Below are 19,678 nucleotides of genomic sequence, written 5' to 3'. Positions count from 1 at the left end.
AATGGTTTCAGGCTATCCGTACGTCTTGAATTAAAACTCTCCTCCACTAAATTAACATGTGGGTATCGATGTCTTTTGGTACAGAAGGGAAAGAAAGAAAAAGCAAAAGCAAGAGAAGAAAAATCAAAGACAGTGTTTGAAATCAGTTTTGCCTGAGACAAATTTTGCGATGGGCACTATTTCTCCCTGGGGTTAGGGCTTCAGGTAGAAAATGATGAGCAAAAAGAGTAGACAAGAGTCCCTACTTTCCCCTCCAAGCATCCTGCACTTTAGAGCTAATTAAGTTCTAAAATCAAAGGGGTGGTGAAGAGGATAGGGAAGCAAAGGAGTTCCTCTTCTTGGAGGAATAATTTTATATAATATTAACATATATATGCATAATAATTCACTTCCATTCTAAACCCTGCAGGATTACCAAAAATTGATGATCTGACTCAATACTATTGGAATGGAATTGCAACTAACCTGCAGTACATGAGGTTCTAATGTCAACGCATAAGGCAAGACATGCAAATACTCAAAATGACTACCCCACCCCTTAGCAAAGCACTTGCTCGAAATCAACAAACTTTTTCTCATTAAGCTGGAGAAATAGCTGAGCATCCCAACGAAGCAGCAGGCATTTGGGGTCAGGTTGTACCACAAATAACATGTATCTTCAAATTCAAGAAGGATTCTCAGCACACTGAGACCTTCGCACTATGACAGGGAGGTAGAAATTAAGACCAAGCAAGAAAATCGCAGGAACACATCTACAATACCCCCCCAAGAATAAACTCAAAATATCTGAAACTTTTAAATTATTCTTTTCTTTCTCTTTCTGATTTTTTTTTGGGGGGGGGGCCAAGTACATATACAGTGGATGAAGTTAGTACACAACACAGGGGCTTTCTTCAGAATAAGTCCCCTGGGGGAGCTTCACAAACATTAATTATACAGCAAATCTGCACTAATTCCAAGTAAACTGTATTTCCTGCTTTCACGGAAAAGGAACATAGGTAAACCATCCAGGAGACAACTCGAGCAAAATTAAAGACAGATTTTTTTCCATTCGGTAAACGGGGCTCTGTTTCTAAAATATTTTCCATTTATGCCCACAAAAATAGCATACAAACATTGCCAGTTACAAATTCAGGAATAAACACCATACTCTGGAGAAGGATCTCCCCAAAGTGAGGAAAAGGATGATGACAGAATGGGAACTACACAAATGTCAGTATTTGGATTTCAGGTAGGGCCGATCATGCTAATATTAGTATTTATCTAATGAACTGATAGTGAAATTAGTCACAATAACTTCAGGCTCTGCCATACAAATTGCTCATTTCGAAGTTCTTTCTGTGGGAAATCTAAGAGAATTCTGAGCTTCAAATCTGACCATATTTAGTTCTGAGGGCTTCCAAAAACATGCTTATTATAATTAAAGTACATCTAAAATATAACTATTTACCTTATCACCAGAAAATCTTTCACATGTTTCTACTGAGGGAATAAAATGATTCTCTCCAAACAGTTGCCACAACCTTTCTCCATCGTGTGCTGAGAATTTAAGCACTGAAGTATGAAAAAGGTAAGGACTGCTATAATGCTAGAATTAGGTATTCTGTATGATTATATCACAATAACATCTTCTTTAGTCTACCATAATCAGTATTCTATGTTTGTTGCCTGCACAAAACTATAATTACTCGTTGATTTGATCGAAATTACTAGGTGACTTGGGCAATTCAGTCTGCCAGCCAGCCTTCAGGGTAATTAGTCAAATCAACAGTATATCAAAATGACTAATATGTTTCTGAATCATAGATTAGACTATCTGCAACATCATGGCAATGCTCAGATTCAGTTCCAAAACCGCAGTTCATCTTGTTAAACTCCGTGGACTATTTTCCTCATAATTTAATTTACTCTGAACACACGTTGAGAGTTTTTTCCTCCCTTCAAGGGAAAAAGGGAAGTGACAATTAAAGCCAAAGTACAAAATTCAATAAAATCAGATGCTCTTGTTTCAAAAAACAAGGGGAGGATGAGGAGAGTTGTTTCTTTACTGTGTATAGGGGGGTAGAGCCAAGGAGAAAGAAAACAAAAATGGATTCGTAGCAATCAAACCACCTCTCAGTGCTTCAAATTCCATTAAAGGCCACAATTCTGTTGATTTGATGCCAAATGCCTCTAAAATGTTCTTACCCAAGAAAAGTGTGTTTTTGAAAGAACAAGGAAAGCAATACATTTAAAGGCTGGAGAAAATTTTCTTCCATTTACTTGGGTCAGTGAAACATCCATCATACAGAGACACAAACACCTTACAGAATAAAAGATCAGAGGAACTACACTAGTAGATCTAAGAGCCAGTGCCTCTGGGGGGAATCAAACAAGTAACTGTCTGAACAGATTCCCCTGTGATTTCTTTCCAAATCTAGCTTATGGGATTGGGGGGGGAACCACAGAGCAGAACACGCTAGCCAAAAAAATGTGATTAAAAAATCATTAATTCTGTTCTCTCTCCAGAGAAAGAATCTTTTCAAAGTCATTAAATAGAATAACGATACAAGGAAAATTTTTAAAAATCAAAAATGTTTAAATTATCTACACACTGACTACCAGCAAGCGTATGAAATGAGCATATGCTCAGCATAACAGCACAACCAGTATAAATAATGGCAGATATATTGGGTAAATGGTTGCAAAAGTGTCAAAAGGACCTAGATGCATTTAACAGATGCTCTCAGATCTAATTCCACCTGCTTGAGCTAAAAAAAAAAAAAGCACTCTGTCCACCCCTGTCACATGTAAAGTTCAAAGAACAAGCTGTCATTAAAAGTTGAGGGGGGTAGAATTCAAAGCAAAAATATAACATGTCCAGTAAAATTTAGCAAAAATTTCCAGCATCCCGGGGCACCTGGGTGACTCAGTTGGTTAAGTGTTTGCCTTCGGCTCAGGTCATGATCTTGGGGTCCTGGGAATCAAGACTCAGCAGGGAGTCTGCTTCCCCTCTCCTTTTCCCTCTCCCCTCCCCCTGCTTGTCCTTTCTTTCTCTCTCTTACTCTCTCTCTCTCTCAAATGAATAAATAAAATCTTCTTTTAAAAAATTCTAGCATCCCAAAACCCCTGCTTGCCAGGATCAAAAACATTATGCTGAACACCTACTAAGTGCCTGCCTTCAACCTGTCCTATTAATTTCTTTCTTCTTAACGCTCTCATTCCATCTCCCCACGGCAACGTCGTTTCTACTTTGTGTTACAGCTGTTGCAGAACCAGACTCTGGTCTCCTTGAGGGTAGGGAGCCCATCTTCTTATATTCATGGGTGATTCAAGAAGCACTTACCCAACTGCCCAAGATGTGCAGCATACAGCATGTGAGAGAGATCCCGTCTGAGGCCCTGGGGAATAAGCAACTCACAGCAGGGAAAGGTTGGCCTGGGCAAGGAATAGTCAGAGCCCGTGGGAAGGGCTGCCATTTACAGGGCACTTACTCTGTGCCACGCACCACGTTAAACTGTCTCTGTCATTCTCACGACCACTCAGTGAAGTAGGGACTGTCAGACCCATTTTGCAGTTGAAGGAACTGAAGCTTACAGAAAACTGAATGGCCCCGGAAGCAGAGGCAGAAGGACCGGGACAAGCACGAGGACTAGATGACAGAGCAGGGGAGTCCATCTGCGCCATAGTCAGGAAAGGAAGTAAGAGTGGCTTCGCCCAAGAGGGCTCTTTCACTGACACCACGTTTGTACAGGAATGTATCTGAGAGTGACACCGGGCAGCAATTCACCTCAGCAAATGCGAAGCGTGTTGATGAAAACAGGACGTGATTCCCGGCACTCTGGCTCCTCATGAAACAGCTCCCGTTATTTATTTGACCGTAATGTCAAGAGAACAGTGTCGGGGCGCCTGCGTGGCGCAGTCGTTAAGCGTCTGCCTTCAGCTCAGGGCGTGATCCCGGCGTTATGGGATCGAACCCCACATCAGGCTCCTCCGCTAGGAGCCTGCTTCTTCTCCCACTCCCCCTGCTTGTGTTCCCTCTCTCGCTGGCTGGCTGTCTCTCTCCGTCAAATAAATAAATAAAATCTTAAAAAAAAAAAAGAGAGAACAGTGTCATGGAATTTGTACCCACCACAAATCCAGCTCTTAGAGAGATTAAAAGTTTGGTAAGTAAAATAATGGCTTGAAGAAGCTATAACCACTAGTCAACCAGTCATTGCTACCATCACAACATATCACTCAAACAGCCTAGAAAACCTGGGATGTCAGCCACAGAGATGCTGTTGCATTTGCCTGGTTACACAAGGTCTAGCTATGCAAATGAGATCCAACCGGTCTGTAATTCCAATGTATGTTAGAAAGATGAAAAATACAGATTATTCTACCAATTAAAAAGAAAAAAACAGGAAACATTAGCCATGTAACATATCCCAACTCATCACTTCAGTTCTAAAAGAGGGGATATATCGAAAGATGCATTACCCAAAATGCTGATTCAAAACATTTTTGTGTTTGCTTTTTCATATGGCATATACTGATCAATGCGAGGAACGGCTCATAAATTTAGTTGTATATCTACTGCAAATTTTTTGTATACAATTTAAATTAGCAAATTACGATGTAACTACGTGTGTTTTGTATAATTGTTTATGAATTATAAAACCATACAATATTTTAAATAAAAATTCAGGTCATTAATCCTTACATTAAATCCCCCCTGTGGATCAGCTTCTGCAATCTGGCTCCTGGTTACATAAAATTTCGATAGACCGTGCTCATTTCCATGCAGCATGGTTCCAGACTTTTCTTTAGATAATTACAATACACAGCACATGCCTGTGTGAGCAATTTAAAAATCTGTGACTTCGCCAGATTTGGAATTTAATACTAGAATAAATCACACAATGAATTAGGTAAATGCTATACCAAAGATTTTCTATATCAAAAATAGTCTTTTTATGGAGTTATACATCAAACTTTCTTAATACACGCACACAGACACACACACACAGGGGAAGGCTGGATTTGTTGACAGATTGCATCTTATACAACTATCCATTTACCTTAAAACCATAATCATCGAGCAGAGATTATCTGATAACCTTGTCTCCACCTTCTGCTCCCCTTCTACTGCATTTCAAGAGTTAACAGCACTGTTCTGGGTGCTGTGACATCCACCCGGGCCCTCCAGGACGGAGAGATTTATTTTCCCAGCTGCTAGGAGTGTTTCGGGCTGTCAGCCTTCTCTAGAAATTGCCCTCTGCTGAAGACAGCCACTTTGCCCAAGATGACTCCTTCTCCTTGAAGGCAGCTGCATCCGTGCCTGGACTAGGAGGGTGCAACCCCCTCGCCCCAATTCACGACAGCTCCGGAGCCCTCCATAGGGTCCGCCCGAGCCTTTGTTGAGACTTGATGGCTATCATCGTTCTCTCGGCCCGTTCCTGCTTCCTCCTCTCCCCACAGGCGTCAACTCAAAGAGCAACCCCTAACCAACTCCTGCATGTAACATCCCCATCTCAGACTCTGCACCCCAGGACCCCCTGCAACATGTAACACTGCTATCGGTCAGCCACGAGAAACTAAGGACATATCCATGGCTATTAGAGACACTTAGGAAGAAAGAAAATCCTATTTCTTTAACCAACAAAAATTCTTTAAAATGTTCAAGCCTTCAAACAGAGAAAGAATATAACCTTTGCTCGGCAAACTAATAAAACCGGTACCAGGGTCCTTCAATAAGTTCAGTCAATATTTTCCAATATTCAGTCTTTTATAGTTCTAAATGACTCCCAAACAATCTTAAGAATTAACACAAAAAGTGGCTTTTACTCTATGTGCTTACATTACCATTTAAGAAATATGTATCCTTTAGGTTAGACTAGTAGGTGATTGAGTTCATTTAAAATAAATACCAACAACCTGGAGAACCAGACAAATAAATTAACCCAGCTAAGAACTTTTTCTTTCAAAAATAAATCCTTTTCAAAGATTTTTTTGACTTGTCTGGTTACAGAAGGGACAGTAAGAAAGGCAGGAGGAGGAAGGGGATTCTCCCGTCCAACACACGCTCATCTCCTTTTCAAAAAAAAAAAACCTATTCCCATGCTATGTACAAAGAAGGATGGTGTCCTACACATTTTGTTTAAGGGAACTCTTCTCCTGGGGACACTACCTGATCGAGGAAATATCCCTCTGATAGCTCCAAAGCGGCTGTCGTAAAGGTCCAGCACGAAGAACACTGGACCAGGGGTGAGAATTTCTGGGTCCTGATCCTGGTACTGACACTGACCACAAATGTAACCTCAGGACATCAAGACAACATCCTGTGACATCTAGTGCTGCGGTCCCACCAGATCAGCAATTAAGGACATTGACTGGTTAGTCAGGGAGACCCAGGTTCAAGTCCAACTCCCATCACTTTCTAGCCACGTGACCTTAGGCAGGGCATTGAAGCTCACTGGACCTAACGCCTCGCATGTAAAATAGAGATGACCATAACGACATCTATGTCACAGGGCTGCTAGGGAGAGAAAATGCAACACTGAAAGGAAGTGCTCGGCAGTGTCTCTTTCGTTGCAAGCACTAATATAAATGAGCTATTATGATTAGCTCTTTTTCAGCAAGTGCCTGCCAGAACCCAAAAGCTTTGGGAAGAATCAGTGTGCAGGCATTTAAAAAATAATGAATTTTAAAACTCTCTAAGGTGTCAATTCATTGCTTTTATCAGATTTATATCCGAGATTTCCAAAGAAGATTTTGTTAGGGGGAAAAAAATGTCTAAGAAAGTTCAAAGAACATTGATTAGCTGATCTTGGAGCTTTCGCCTTAGCCTTTCTGTGAGTCTGTGGCCTGTTCCAAAGGGCGGCTTTTCTCTTCGAGCTACCATTTACACATGAGATAGAGAAGTGCGTCCTGGTTCCGAGAGCCCTTCTCTGTACTGCATCTCCAGCACTACGGCTGCAGGTGCATGTGCCACGGCTTCCACAAGCTAGGAGGCCACTGGTGGCCCGTATTCCTTCACGACAACACTTCAGGGGACAAGACAAGGCCAACCAATGGCACCGTGGCACAAAAGCATGTCACAATTCTTTTCTCCTGGTTTCTGGGTAGAAATAATCCATGCCAATCAAAACTGCCAATCCAGAGAAAGAATGACTCCGTAGTTTTCCAACCAAGGGAACACGTGGCAAGGCAGGAGTCACTGGAGCTGCAGAATCAGATCAGGTGGGGATCGTGAAGAATGTCTTTGCGGTTGTAACTGAAGACTTTGCATTTCCCTCTGGCCATGAACCTGGCCACCTAGAGAAACGAAGTTTAGGCTCTAAAATAACAGCAAACAGTTTCTGTTATTGAGATGAAGACTGCAATGAAGCCTATGTTCATGGCCCTCCTTCTTTCACATGTCCTATGCATATCCCCGCATTTCCAGAACTATTCATAGTAGGTATGTTCTTCAGTCCTGGGTGACTAAGAGGTCTTCTCACTCTTCAGGTCTCGCCGCGCATGTCTCCACCACTAGAAAGACTTCCCAGAAGGACTTGACTTTTTGCCCCACCAGCCTATAAAACTCCAGGAAGTCAAGGTCTGTTATTTTGTTTACTGCTATAACCCCAATGCCTTTGTTGACCAGGAAAGAACTCACTAAAAATTGTTTAAAAACAAGCATTTATTTGGGTGATTAGAACGGCAACTCAGGGGACACACTCAGGTCTCTACCCGAATCGTGTTCCAAGGAAGACAAAATCAGGGCAGAGTTATAAAAGCAAAAAGTTAGGAGTGTAGTTTTCATTTAGGTCCTCTCTGCAAAACAGGGATTGAAATTAGGTTAATGGGGGTTGGTTGGGTAGACATGCAAATGAGGGACTGAAGCTTCTTAAACTGAACCCTCTCGTTTCAAAGTGAAGGGGCGGATGATCCAGTTGCCATGGCGAGAAGGAAGTTAAATCCAGGCTGAGGGCCTGTAGGCTGGCTTACAAGTCCAAAAAGTTCATCGTTCCTCCAAAGAGTACTCGTGTAAGCTCCTCCTCCCTATGGCCTCCCAACCCTATTTTAGAAGAGACTTTCTTCGCCAGGCTTGCTTGCTCCCTGTTAAAATCTCCTTTTACACCTTACCCAATGCATGTCACATAAGAGGTCTTAATAAATATCTGCTGAGTGAATTAATGAACGAATAAATAAAAGAAAGGGAAAGAGGGCTGTCATGCCAAAAACTGAAGCCCAGTTTTACCTATCATTTCCATGCCGATTAAACAAAACCATAATATGTTCCTGAGAGATAAATGGACATAATTATCTTTTAAAAGTTCCTTTTCTAAACTTCTCATCCAAAAGCATATTAAATAGGATTTAGGCATTCACCTTTCCCCAAAGGCCAGAAGCTTTTCAAAGCAGGTTTCTTTTTTTATTACTTTTACAGGAAATGTTTAATCCATCAAGATAGTTCTTGTCACCAATTAATAATGCCCTATGCTCTTTGTTTAAGGACAGGGTGATAAAGGCAGGTTATTTTGAGAATAAGAAAAGTGAGGAAATATCTTGCTTGGACATTTTAGTCAATCTTATTGGCAGTAAAGGAGAGATATGAATTTACCATGCATTTCCAGCCTTGAAGCTGCTAACCTTTTTATGGCTTAATCATGACAACATCAAAAAAAGATCTGAACTACAAAAATTACTGCATTTCCTTCTCATCTCCCAATACCAATATACAGAAGTATTCATCCATGTTACCCAGACCTTCCTGGGAAACCAAGTGCCCTTAAGAGAAATGCAAAGAGAGTGAGAGCAGGGAGGTCTTAGACACTTCGGAACCTGGAGAGCGAGGCTGCGTTAAACACAATGATGCTTCTTTTTTTTTTTTTTTTAAGATTTTATTTATTTATTCGACAGAAATAGAGACAGCCAGCGAGAGAGGGAACACAAGCAGGGGGAGTGGGAGAGGAAGAAGCAGGCTCATAGCAGAGGAGCCTGATGTGGGGCTTGATCCCATAACGCCGGGATCACGCCCTGAGCCGAAGGCAGACACTTAACCGCTGTGCCACCCAGGCGCCCCAAAAACACAATGATGCTTCTGAGGACCAGGTTCCAGGGCAAGGTTTAGTGAGATGGAGTCAGCATCCATGGATTAGCTCCACGCCATAGCCTTCCTCAACACCATGACACAAGAGAAAGCCACCCACTCTGACATGGCGAGAACCACCAAAGCCCACAGTCCTAAGGAAATCTGCTTCCAAGCACAAAGCACTAAACAACCTCACAGAGTCCGAGGCTTCTCTCTGCCTGTCAGGGACAGGTCATTATTCAAGTCCCCATCGCCTTGCATTTCTTCCATCTTACCAGTGTTGAACACTGGCTCCTGGGAGGGTCTGCGTGGGGAAAGGAGGAATTGCATGGCGCGCACGCTGGACTGTCTGATTAGGCTAACCAAAGTCCTCTCACCTTAGCCCCCAAGAGTTGCAAACACTGATTATTTTGTTCTAAGCGGTACCTCCAAATTTGGTCAGCTATGTCTGGGAAGCCAGATGGACAGATGGAGATGAATAATTGATGTAAATGAGAAACGGTGTGACATAATGAAAAATCCATGTGTTTGAAAACCAGATCAAACAAGACTCATTCTGCTCCTAACCAGTTCTACGAACTTGGACAAGTTGCTTAACCTCCCTGCGTCTCACTTTCTTTATCTTCAGAACATGGGTTAAATGGTTTGTGCACCCGCCTCCAGTTCCTAAATCCTAGAATTCTACAGAACCTCTCACATCTCTACTGAAAAATCAACCAAGTAAGTACTCATGAAACATCATGTGCTTCGGGCTGGGTACAATCTGAACCCTGACCCTTTGCCCTCGATCACTTATCACATTAGCAATGACTAATCAAAATGTTATTGGTCAACAAGAACAGTGAACAAGTAGTCAACAAGGCCATCGAAACACCTGGCATTTCCCATGACAGTGAAGTAATAAATTAGTACAATCTCTGAAACGCAATTTTGCTTCTATACCAGAAGTCCTTTTTAAAGCCAGAACCTACGACCCACTTAATTATAGAAATGTTTATTAGTCATTTAAAAACTGGATGTAAACAGTAGGTCCAACTGCACACAAACACATACACAATTAAATTGCACTCATGATAATGATGATTTAGAATATTTAGTGACATAGGCAAACACATATAATGTTAACCAAGGAAAGCAAGACACAAAATTATATACATGGCATGACCATAATTGTATATAATGTATAAATATGCTCTATATTGTCAGGTATATATGTATACTATTTATAAATAAGAATAAGAGGACAGATAACATGTGAATAGCAGGATGTATTTTATTTTCTTCTTTGATGTTTCCATATTCCAAAATCTCTATTTTCACATGTAATAACTTTATAATCAAAGGAATTTTTAGTCTATGTACAGCACTACAGAATACAAAACAATGAGGACTCAAGCAATTACTAACTCATTCTCCCTATTACCCCATTACACGCATTAGGAGTTCAGAGAGACATCGCTAGAGGCTGGTGGGGAGGGAGGAAATTCACAAGTAGAATTTAGGTTTACAGAATAGTGCTTAAGAGCACTGACCCTAGAGCTGGATTGCCAAGATTCAAATCCCAGCCCTGCCATTACCAACCATGAGAGTTTAGCCAAGTCACTCAAACTCTTTGACTCAGTCTTCTCCTCTATAAAATGGGACTGCTATCCACTCTTTCCTCACAGAGTTCTTGTGAAAACGAAACAAACTCAGTTAGTTTTAGGGCAGTGTCTGACACATAATAAGCATTATGTAAGTACTGAGATAATTATTAGAAGAGCATTTTAAACTACATACGCATAATGCATTAATAGTTCACCCTTTTGCTGAATTCTTACTTCGTGTCAGACACATACACAACTCACACCTCACACTTCTGTGAAGGAAGGACTATCATTACGCCCAATTTATAGATGAGAAACCTACAAGATTAAGTGCCCAAGGTAAGTGGCTGAACCAGCATCTGATCCCACGCTAATGTGACCCCAGAACCCGTGCTCTTAACCATGACACCATCCCCCACTGAGCAGTAAACAAGCTTACCCTGAGCAGATGGCGGACTTTTGAAGAGTCCAGGAACTACCACTGACAGAGTGCATAGAACTGGAGAATGAAGCCCAGACAAGTGAGTTAAAGCTCTGGGTCATTAGGCAATTAGGAGCTGAGAAAGATTTCTGAGCAAAGCACTTAGTTACAGGATAAAAGAGTAATGTAAGGAAATTAGTGTGGTAGATAAACATGGCGTATGTTGGAATGGGGCTTTTGACAGAGAGAGAGATTATAGACAAAACAGCTGGTGTGGTGATGAGGGACTGGGCCAGGTGAGAGCACAAGCAGAAAACAGAGCTGGGAAAATCAAAAAAACTGCTTTGAAGGAAAAAATTAAGAGAACTTAGAAACATTATGTGCTGGGAGGGGGGAAAAAAAACAACAACGGGATAAACAAGCCACGTCCCACAACTCAAAGAGGGCCAGACTGGAAACATTTCCTTTCAATTTCTGTAAATTTGGTGAAACATTAAGTGCCATTACTTATGTGTAAAACATCTTTTTAGAAATCCAACAGTAGCACAAAACAAAGCACCACGCAACACTGTCGCCTGCACCAGCAAGGCGGGGCGGGCGGAAAGGCGTACTGCAGCAAGTACAAAAGTGATTAGCCTATCCTGTAAAGGAAGTGGCAATTTACAGAATCAAGATAAAGCACACCCTAATGGCTAATGCTGACAAAGGGCCCAGGTCTGATAACATCTCCCAGGACAAAGACAAGCTGATTTACCCCTTGTTTGAAAGAGGCAGCCAGAGCTTGCCAACAAAAATATGTGATTGATCTAATTAGCTTACTGAACTGAGCAAAACAGCGTGCCAAAAATCATGTGTACTCACACACTAGCCCTTTCAGGACAAAGCAGTGTCACATAAAAGCCTATCCTTCAACTTCAATGTTCACACTCATTAAAAGGGACGAAACCCGGCAGTACTCAGCATGCAGGAGCTTAATGAATATTACTGGAGAGTGATGACACAGACAGGAGTCTTGAAAGAATGAGCTCGCATGGTGGAAAAGTGGAAGAAACATCAAGGACTGCAAAAATGTATGTGCTGGGGCCAAAGTGCAACTCCCAGGCCAGGCCAGGCAATTTTACTACATTCCACCTGCATTAACATTCCCACTCTCGACTTTAATGGGTTATTAACCTAATGATAATGTCTGTCTTCACTGGAGGTTATTAGCAAATATAAGCGCTGTCTGTTGAGTCTGGCAAAGTCATTCATTCATTCAACAAATCTTCTTGGGCACTTACCATGTGTAGGTAATAAATGATCATCTCTATCTAGTCTTGTTGCTAAAGCCAGAGAGGGTCTAAAACCAGTTCGGTGTGCTAAAAACCCCTCATGAACAGTGATGAACAACCCAGAGAAAAGAAAAGTGACACTAGCTTCACCTAAATAGTGTGCAGAACAAAAGGGGAGGCGGACTCTCCGGCTATAATGAGGGGTAGACATATTTCCAAAAAGCAAATTTTCTTCTTCAGGAAAGGTATTATTCAACTGTGTCTCTCTCTTGGACTCTGGCCCAAGTCAGTATGAGGAAAAATTTATGTAGTTGTTTATCCAAGTCTTCTTGCCTGTTCCACCTTCAACATCACTGCTTAGAAGGCCCCTTGGTCCAGGAAGCTGTAAGCAGCTCACTCTTGGAGCCCTGGGTCGGCTGGGTGTGACCTGAGGAGCTGGGCGGCCTGTCTGACTTCGGAACACGGGACACGCTCAGAGAATACAGTGGGAGCAGAACAGACTCAGCCGTACAGCAGACTATTACTATTTTTTATTTTCTAAACTTATTTTTACTACTAAGACCTTCTATAAAAATAATTTATCAGTTCATTTCTGAAGTAAGGATAATTTATTATACCCAATTTTACTGCTTAGAGTCTATTTTTAATACCCTTGGACTTGAAAAATGAACCACTTTATATCATCTTGTATTGAATAACGGCCATCATTTATATGAGAAATTTTTCACAGGAACAGAAAACAAAATGTTGATTTTACCAAATGTATAATTACTGATATTTAAGTATCTGAAAAACTAAAACTAAATAGAGCTATGATGCAAAAAAATTAATGCATCAAACTTCAGTTTTCAGTAAGAATTGTTTTGGAAGGTATTTTTATAGAGACCTTAGCTTTTAGAGCACTGTTTTCTCTGAAAAGAAACCTGCCCCCCACTTAGTCAGCTACTCAGTGTTGTTAGCATATAGCCCTACGGGATGGAACGACTCAGATATTCTACTGCAATGAAGGTGATAGTTGGTAGATTGAGAGAAAATGTATTTAAGGCAGAGAATCATTAAAAATGACATATATACACATTTTAAATACCTTCTTTTATCAAGAACCATAAAAAAATAAATTTGTTTGCCAATATTTTCACATTGCAAGCTATTTTCTTCAAGTACAGGCGTACTGATTGAGGTTCAAAGTTGTCTTTCTTGCACGAACCGTGCCCATAATGTATAATATATAATTTCCAGTGTGGCTACTCGAAGTTGAGAAACATCTCAGTGTGAATTTAAGTGTAGAATCTTTTCATTTTTTAAACATCTTCCCAATCGTCCCAATCGTTTCCCCATCCAATCTGACAGCAATGTCTTATAGCAACTTGCCCATATTTAGTCTTTACGAAGAATTCAGTTTCGTAGAAACAACTTTATTTTCACACACGTATTTTATCAGTTTGTATGTTGTTTGATGAAGTTACCTAATTACTGTAACAACACATAGGACTCAGCCGTGGGAGGAGAAGTCTGGACCTCAAGAACACCCAGCAAGTCATCAGCCAGACAGAACACTCAGCAGGGAGTGGGCAGCGTGGTCTCCAGAGAGAACAGAGAGAACTGAAGGTCCAGGGAACCACTGAGATAGGTTAAGAAAAATCCCGTTACAGGACAAGAAAGAAGCCAGTTGTGTTTTCAAGAGCTAGCCTCTAGCTTAAAAGGGTATCTCCAGCCAAAGTTATGTCTAGTTTAGAGAAAATGTCAGTTACGTCTCTTGGGGAGGGAACTTCTGTGTCTTTTTCAGCATCCCTTGTGGGAGAAGTGCTAGAGAGTGGTTCTTTTTGAGAAAGGAAGCATGTACTGCTATCAGTATAGCCTAAGGTTATCCCAGAGTGTAGTTTCTAGTAGTTACTCTGGACAATAATCCTTAATAGACAAGTTGGTGGAAAAACTGCAGGCTGGTAGAAAAAAACCTGACACAGAGATTGCAAACAGAATCTCCCACACCACACGTCTTCCCCCAACACACACACACAAAAGACGCTGCCCCATACCTACACAAGACTATTACAACTGGCAGTCAGAATACTGAATCCAGCCCACTGACTTATTTTTTTATTACTATTATTTTCATTTGGAGATTTGCAGGCATGGTACTCACGGTCCCTCTGCCACAGACTCCATCATTCCCTATAGTCTCACACCTGCCTCACCCCAGTGGGCAGGCCACCGAATCAGCTGGATATCATACAGCTCCAGCGTAACTTGATTCCGTATAGACACTCTGGTTTGTCTCTTGGTAACACGAGGAGTGCTCTCAGAGAGAAGGCATTGCCTTGGCAACAGCACCCAACCACACTACTCAAGAAACACCAGAGCATTCACGTACCACGGACAAACAGAAATGACTGAGGAACTGTTCAAACACTTGAGTCTTCCTAAGAACCATGGGGGAACCTTGCAAAAATGCAGATTCCTTGGAGCCCTAATCCTTCAGATTCTGATGCAGTAGGTCTAGGGGAGGAGATCCAGGAATCTGCATTTTAATAAGCACCCAAGGTACTGACTTTTAAGACACTGATGCAAGAGGTATAATAATAAAAGTATGAACAGCCACCGTAAGTGCTCCCCAGGCCATGCTCCGAGCACTTTACATGTAATGACATCATCCCTGGAACACCCCACGAGGTAAATACTCTTATTATCCCCATTTTACGAATGAGGAAACTGGAGAAGAGAGATTAAGCGGCATGCCTCTGCTGACTCAGCTAGTGAGGGGAAGAGTGGGGATGAAAAACTGGGCCATTTTGCTAAAGAGCTCACTGTCAACCACCCACCTATACTACACACTACCACCTTGGCCTAAGGCGAGGCTTAATACATAAAATACAGACCCCTAAAGGTTTGCAGCTTCTGACTCAGCAAAAGCGCCATGCGGGGGGGGGGCAGGAGGGGGCCATACTAGCCCCAAGGATGTCCATGTCCACATTCATCGCCATCCTTCACGGTAAAAATAAAGAGTTTCTTCTGCTTGCTACAATTCAAGAAACTGTAGAGCTGGCAAAAGAGACTGAGAATAGGATGAACGAGCAGACTCAGGTGCCCCCATTCTGAAGCAGGATTGTAACATCTTGTGAAAGCTCTTGACAGCATGAAATAAAAGGGAGTCCTTATATTCTCCCAACTAAAGAGATGAGAAAGAGAAAGACAATAGCCCCAGTTATTAATAAAGCTAAAAATATTCCAACCCAATTCCTGCACCGTTACCCCAAGCTGAAAAAGTATGATCAATCTTAGAGGGTCTCTGAGGAGCAAATCAAAAGGCCATGCCGGCTAGACAGAGAGTTCTGAGACTTGACACCAAGAACACGATCCATAAAAGGAAAAATTGATAAATTGAACCTCATCAAAATTTTAAAAACTTCTGCTCTAAAAGCCTACGTGAAGAAGATGAAAAGACAAAATAAAGACGGGCAAAAAAAAAAATGTATCTGCAAATGACACATCCAACAGAGCGTCTAGAATACTCAAGAACTCTCAACACTCAACAGTAAACATACCTAATCCAACTAGAAAGTGGGCAGAAGCTGTGTGCAGGCATTTCTCCAAAGAGGATATACAGAGGCAAACAAGCACATGAAGAGATGTTCTACATTATTAGCTGTCAGGGAAATACAAATTAAAACCACAATGACGTATCACTATACACCTATCAAAATAAGCTAAAATTTCAAAAAATGACAAACACTAAATGTTGGCGAAGATGCAGAGAAACTGCATCACTCATACACTGCTAGTGGGAATGTAAATGGTACAGCCGCAGTTTTGGTAACATGTAACTGCCATACAACCCAGCAAGGGACCTACTGGGTATTTATCACAAAGCAATGAAACTTACCTTTGCATAAAACCCTACACACAAAGGCTCACAGCAGCTATATATGTAATAGTCAAAAACTAGAACCAGCCCAGCTGTCCAACAGGTGCATGGTTAGACAAACTGTACTATATCCACACCATGAAATATTACTCAGCTGAGTAAAAAGTAGCAAACTATTGCTAACAGCAACAGCTTGGGTAAATTCCAGGGAATTATGCTGGATGAAAAAGGATGCATACTGTACAACTCCTTTTATATAACATTTTTGAAATGAAAACATTTTATAAATGGAGGACAGAGTAGTGGTTGCCAGGGGTTAGGGATGGGAAGAGAGGGGCTGGGCGGGCAGGGCAGAAGTGGCATGACTGCAAAAGTGCAACTGCAGTGTTAGAACCCCTCAGTATCTTGCCTGTGGTGGCGGACACACAAACCTACATAGACGGTGAACTTGCACAGTACTTAAGGTAATACAAGCACACACAAATGAGTACAAATAAAACTGGGGAAGTTCTGTGGATTGTAGCAATGTCAATATCCTGGTTTTAATATTATACTCTAGATGTGCAAACCGTTTCCATTGGGGGAAACTGGGCAAAGGGTACAAGGAGTTTCCCTGCATTATCTCTTACAACAGCATGTGAATTTACAATTATCTCAAAAAAAGAAAAAAAAAAGGTCCATTAAATAAAAGGTCCATGATCCCCAGTGTGTAGGTGAAATCAAGCACTGCGTTCCTTTCACTGGGAATGTAAAATGGCACAGCCTTTCTGGAGGACATGTGTCAATGCTATCAAAAGTGAGAAACACACACATACCCTTTGATCCAACAATTCAATCGTTAGGTTGTTAATCTTAATGAATAACTTATGACATATCAAACACTGAGTTACAAGAGCATTTATTTCAGCAGTGCTTTCTTAAAGACTAGAAACAACTAAATGGGATACGTCCAAACAATGAGATTCTAGCTAGTCATCAAAATAATCTTCAGGAGTAAAACAGGTGACCCAGAAAGATAGTGGAGACCTAGGCCATTGTTCCACGAATATTTATTCAATTCCTGCTACGGGCCAGGCACTGTTGTTGCACTCAGACCTCTGACATGCCCAACAAAGCAGAGTCCCCATGCTCATTAAACTACACTGGCTGGTGGACTGGTGGACTGTCCTCTCCTGGTAAGAAAACACTGCACATACATCTCTTTGTGTGACCACACACACACACACACACACACACACACACATGTACAATATAAATTCAGGAAGGACACAACCCAAAATGTAAATAGTGGTTATTTCTGGAAAGTGGGGTTGTGTGTATGTTTAATTTTATTTGTTTTGTTTATCTGTCTGTATATTCTAAACTTCTACAATTAACAAGTTTCACTGGTATTAATTTTAACTATTGAAGGAGAAAAGGCTGGTCCCCAGAGTGTTTCTGTCTTTGTTTTTGCTTTTTTAGTTTCTTTTGATTTCTATCGGGATGCAAGCAGAGTGAAATTTTTCTAAATCTTGTTTCAAAGAACTCAAAGACCTCCTCAATTGTCAATGTGAATAAAGGCAAGCTAACCCAACTGGATTACCTCAGGACAAGAATTAGACACATCCAAAACGATTACATTTCCTCACAAATTCAGGTTTGTAAGCAATTCCCAGCCCTTGGATTGAGCCGGGGTTTCTATTTCAGGACGTTTGTATTATTTGCTTTCGCTAATTCCTTTTTATCAGAAAACCAATGCAGATTACAGAAAAAAATTTTAATGCAGATATGAAAAACCACCACAACTAACATCATTCAACCAGACAAAAAGAACTAGTTTAAGCTCCATACACTACTTTAAACTCACACCTATGTGTACATATTCACTAGTTCATGTGGTTACCCTAAGATGGGCTCACACAGCACATACTGTTTTTAAAACAGTGTAGGGGCGCCTGGGTGGCACAGCGGTTAAGCATCTGCCTTCGGCTCAGGGCGTGATCTCAGCGTTATGGGATCGAGCCCCACATCAGGCTCCTCCACTGTGAGCCTGCTTCTTCCTCTCCCACTCCCCCTGCTTGTGTTCCCTCTCTTGCTGGCTGTCTCTATCTCTGTCAAATAAATAAATAAAATCTTAAAAAAAATAAAAATAAAACTGTAAATTTCTTGGTTAACAATACATGCTATCCTAATGACGTATTTTAACATTAAATATGTATATTTAACCAATCTACTAATGGTTGGACAGCTGGCGTTATAAACAGTGGACATTCTTTTTCCTCAACATTTGAGCATATCGTTAGTTTTGTCCTTCCGAGAAAAGCCCAAGAGTAGAAATGTCAACTCCAAGGGTACATACCCCTGAAGGCTTTTGATATAAGTGGGCTCCCAGAGAACCGTACTGGTCTAGTATGGGAATGAAAGTGATCCAGTTTCTACATGCTCACTGATGCTGCTGACCAACAATAAAGATTAACTTGTTCTTAGATTCTCCAGAGTTTCACTTTCGGGGAAAAAAAAATCATTTTCACAGCAAATCAAAATGGAGGAATTATGTGGCTGTCAGTTAAATTAGAAATTTTTTAATTTGTCAATTTCACTTTAATTGCAGAAATTGGTCAGACCCTCTAAGGCAAACAAAAGATCATCTAGGTAGGACTCTTTATTCAATCAACAATTTTTATTTAGAAAATTATGGTGGATTCATAGCTGACATCTCCAAATCTTTAGGTAGAGAGGTCGGTCTTTCCACCAAGAACTCCCAGGCTAAGACAGAGGTGGCCTTCTCACAGCAACTGCCTCCTAGGGGTGTGGGAATAACTGAGATGATGCACGCTCCATATACCTGCTGTCACATGCAGGACAATAGCCCAGCGCTCAACACACAGTAAAAAGTCCAAAAATGTTATTTACTGTATGGTTCTGTTTTTTTTAAGATTTTATTTATTTGAGAGAGAGAGAGAGAGCGCGTGTATACACAGAGACAGAGCGAGAGGGAGAAGCAGACTCCCTGATGAGCACAGGGCCCGACGAGGGGCTCCATCCCAGGACCCCGGGATCATGACCTGAGCTGAAGGCAGATGCTTAACCAACTGAGCCACCCAGGCGCCCCTACTTTAGGGTTCTATCGTAAGTAACGTAACCTTAACTGACATAAGGAGGACTGAAATACCAGCTATCTCAACCCTTTGTTACTTTTACAGACGAGGAAACTGGGGTTCACAAAGCTAGGCCTGGAACGCACATCTCCTTGATGCCAGGCTCATACTTCTGCTCCAACACTAGGCTTCCTCTGCACAGAGCAAAGGCTTAGAGACACCTTAATTCACACAATTACGCTTAATCAGAGCAATCTGCAATTTGAGATTTAAGTGTACATGCTCAAAATATACTTGGTTTATAGATATCTGCCTGGTTAAATAATAATTCTCTAAAGCAGATATTTTAAGTTGCAGGCTAAAAGCAAATGGGTTTATATCCACCTCAGAAGATGATGAAATGATTGATTATAAATCTCCC

The 19,678-nt window shown here is 41.3% G+C and overlaps 1 protein-coding gene across 1 annotated transcript in view; it reads right to left on the bottom strand.

Moving 5' to 3' along the window:
* Nucleotides 1-19,678, bottom strand: part of FHIP1A (FHF complex subunit HOOK interacting protein 1A) — a 168,807-nt gene that overhangs the window by 98,844 nt on the left and 50,285 nt on the right. The gene's annotated exons all lie outside the window — the stretch shown is intronic.

This window comes from Ursus maritimus, unplaced genomic scaffold (genome assembly GCF_017311325.1).
Source record: "Ursus maritimus isolate PB19 unplaced genomic scaffold, ASM1731132v1 scaffold_11, whole genome shotgun sequence".
Lineage (NCBI taxonomy): Eukaryota > Metazoa > Chordata > Mammalia > Carnivora > Ursidae > Ursus > Ursus maritimus.
The sequence above is the reverse complement of the archived record's forward strand: the minus strand, read 5'-3'. Positions and strand labels throughout refer to the sequence as shown.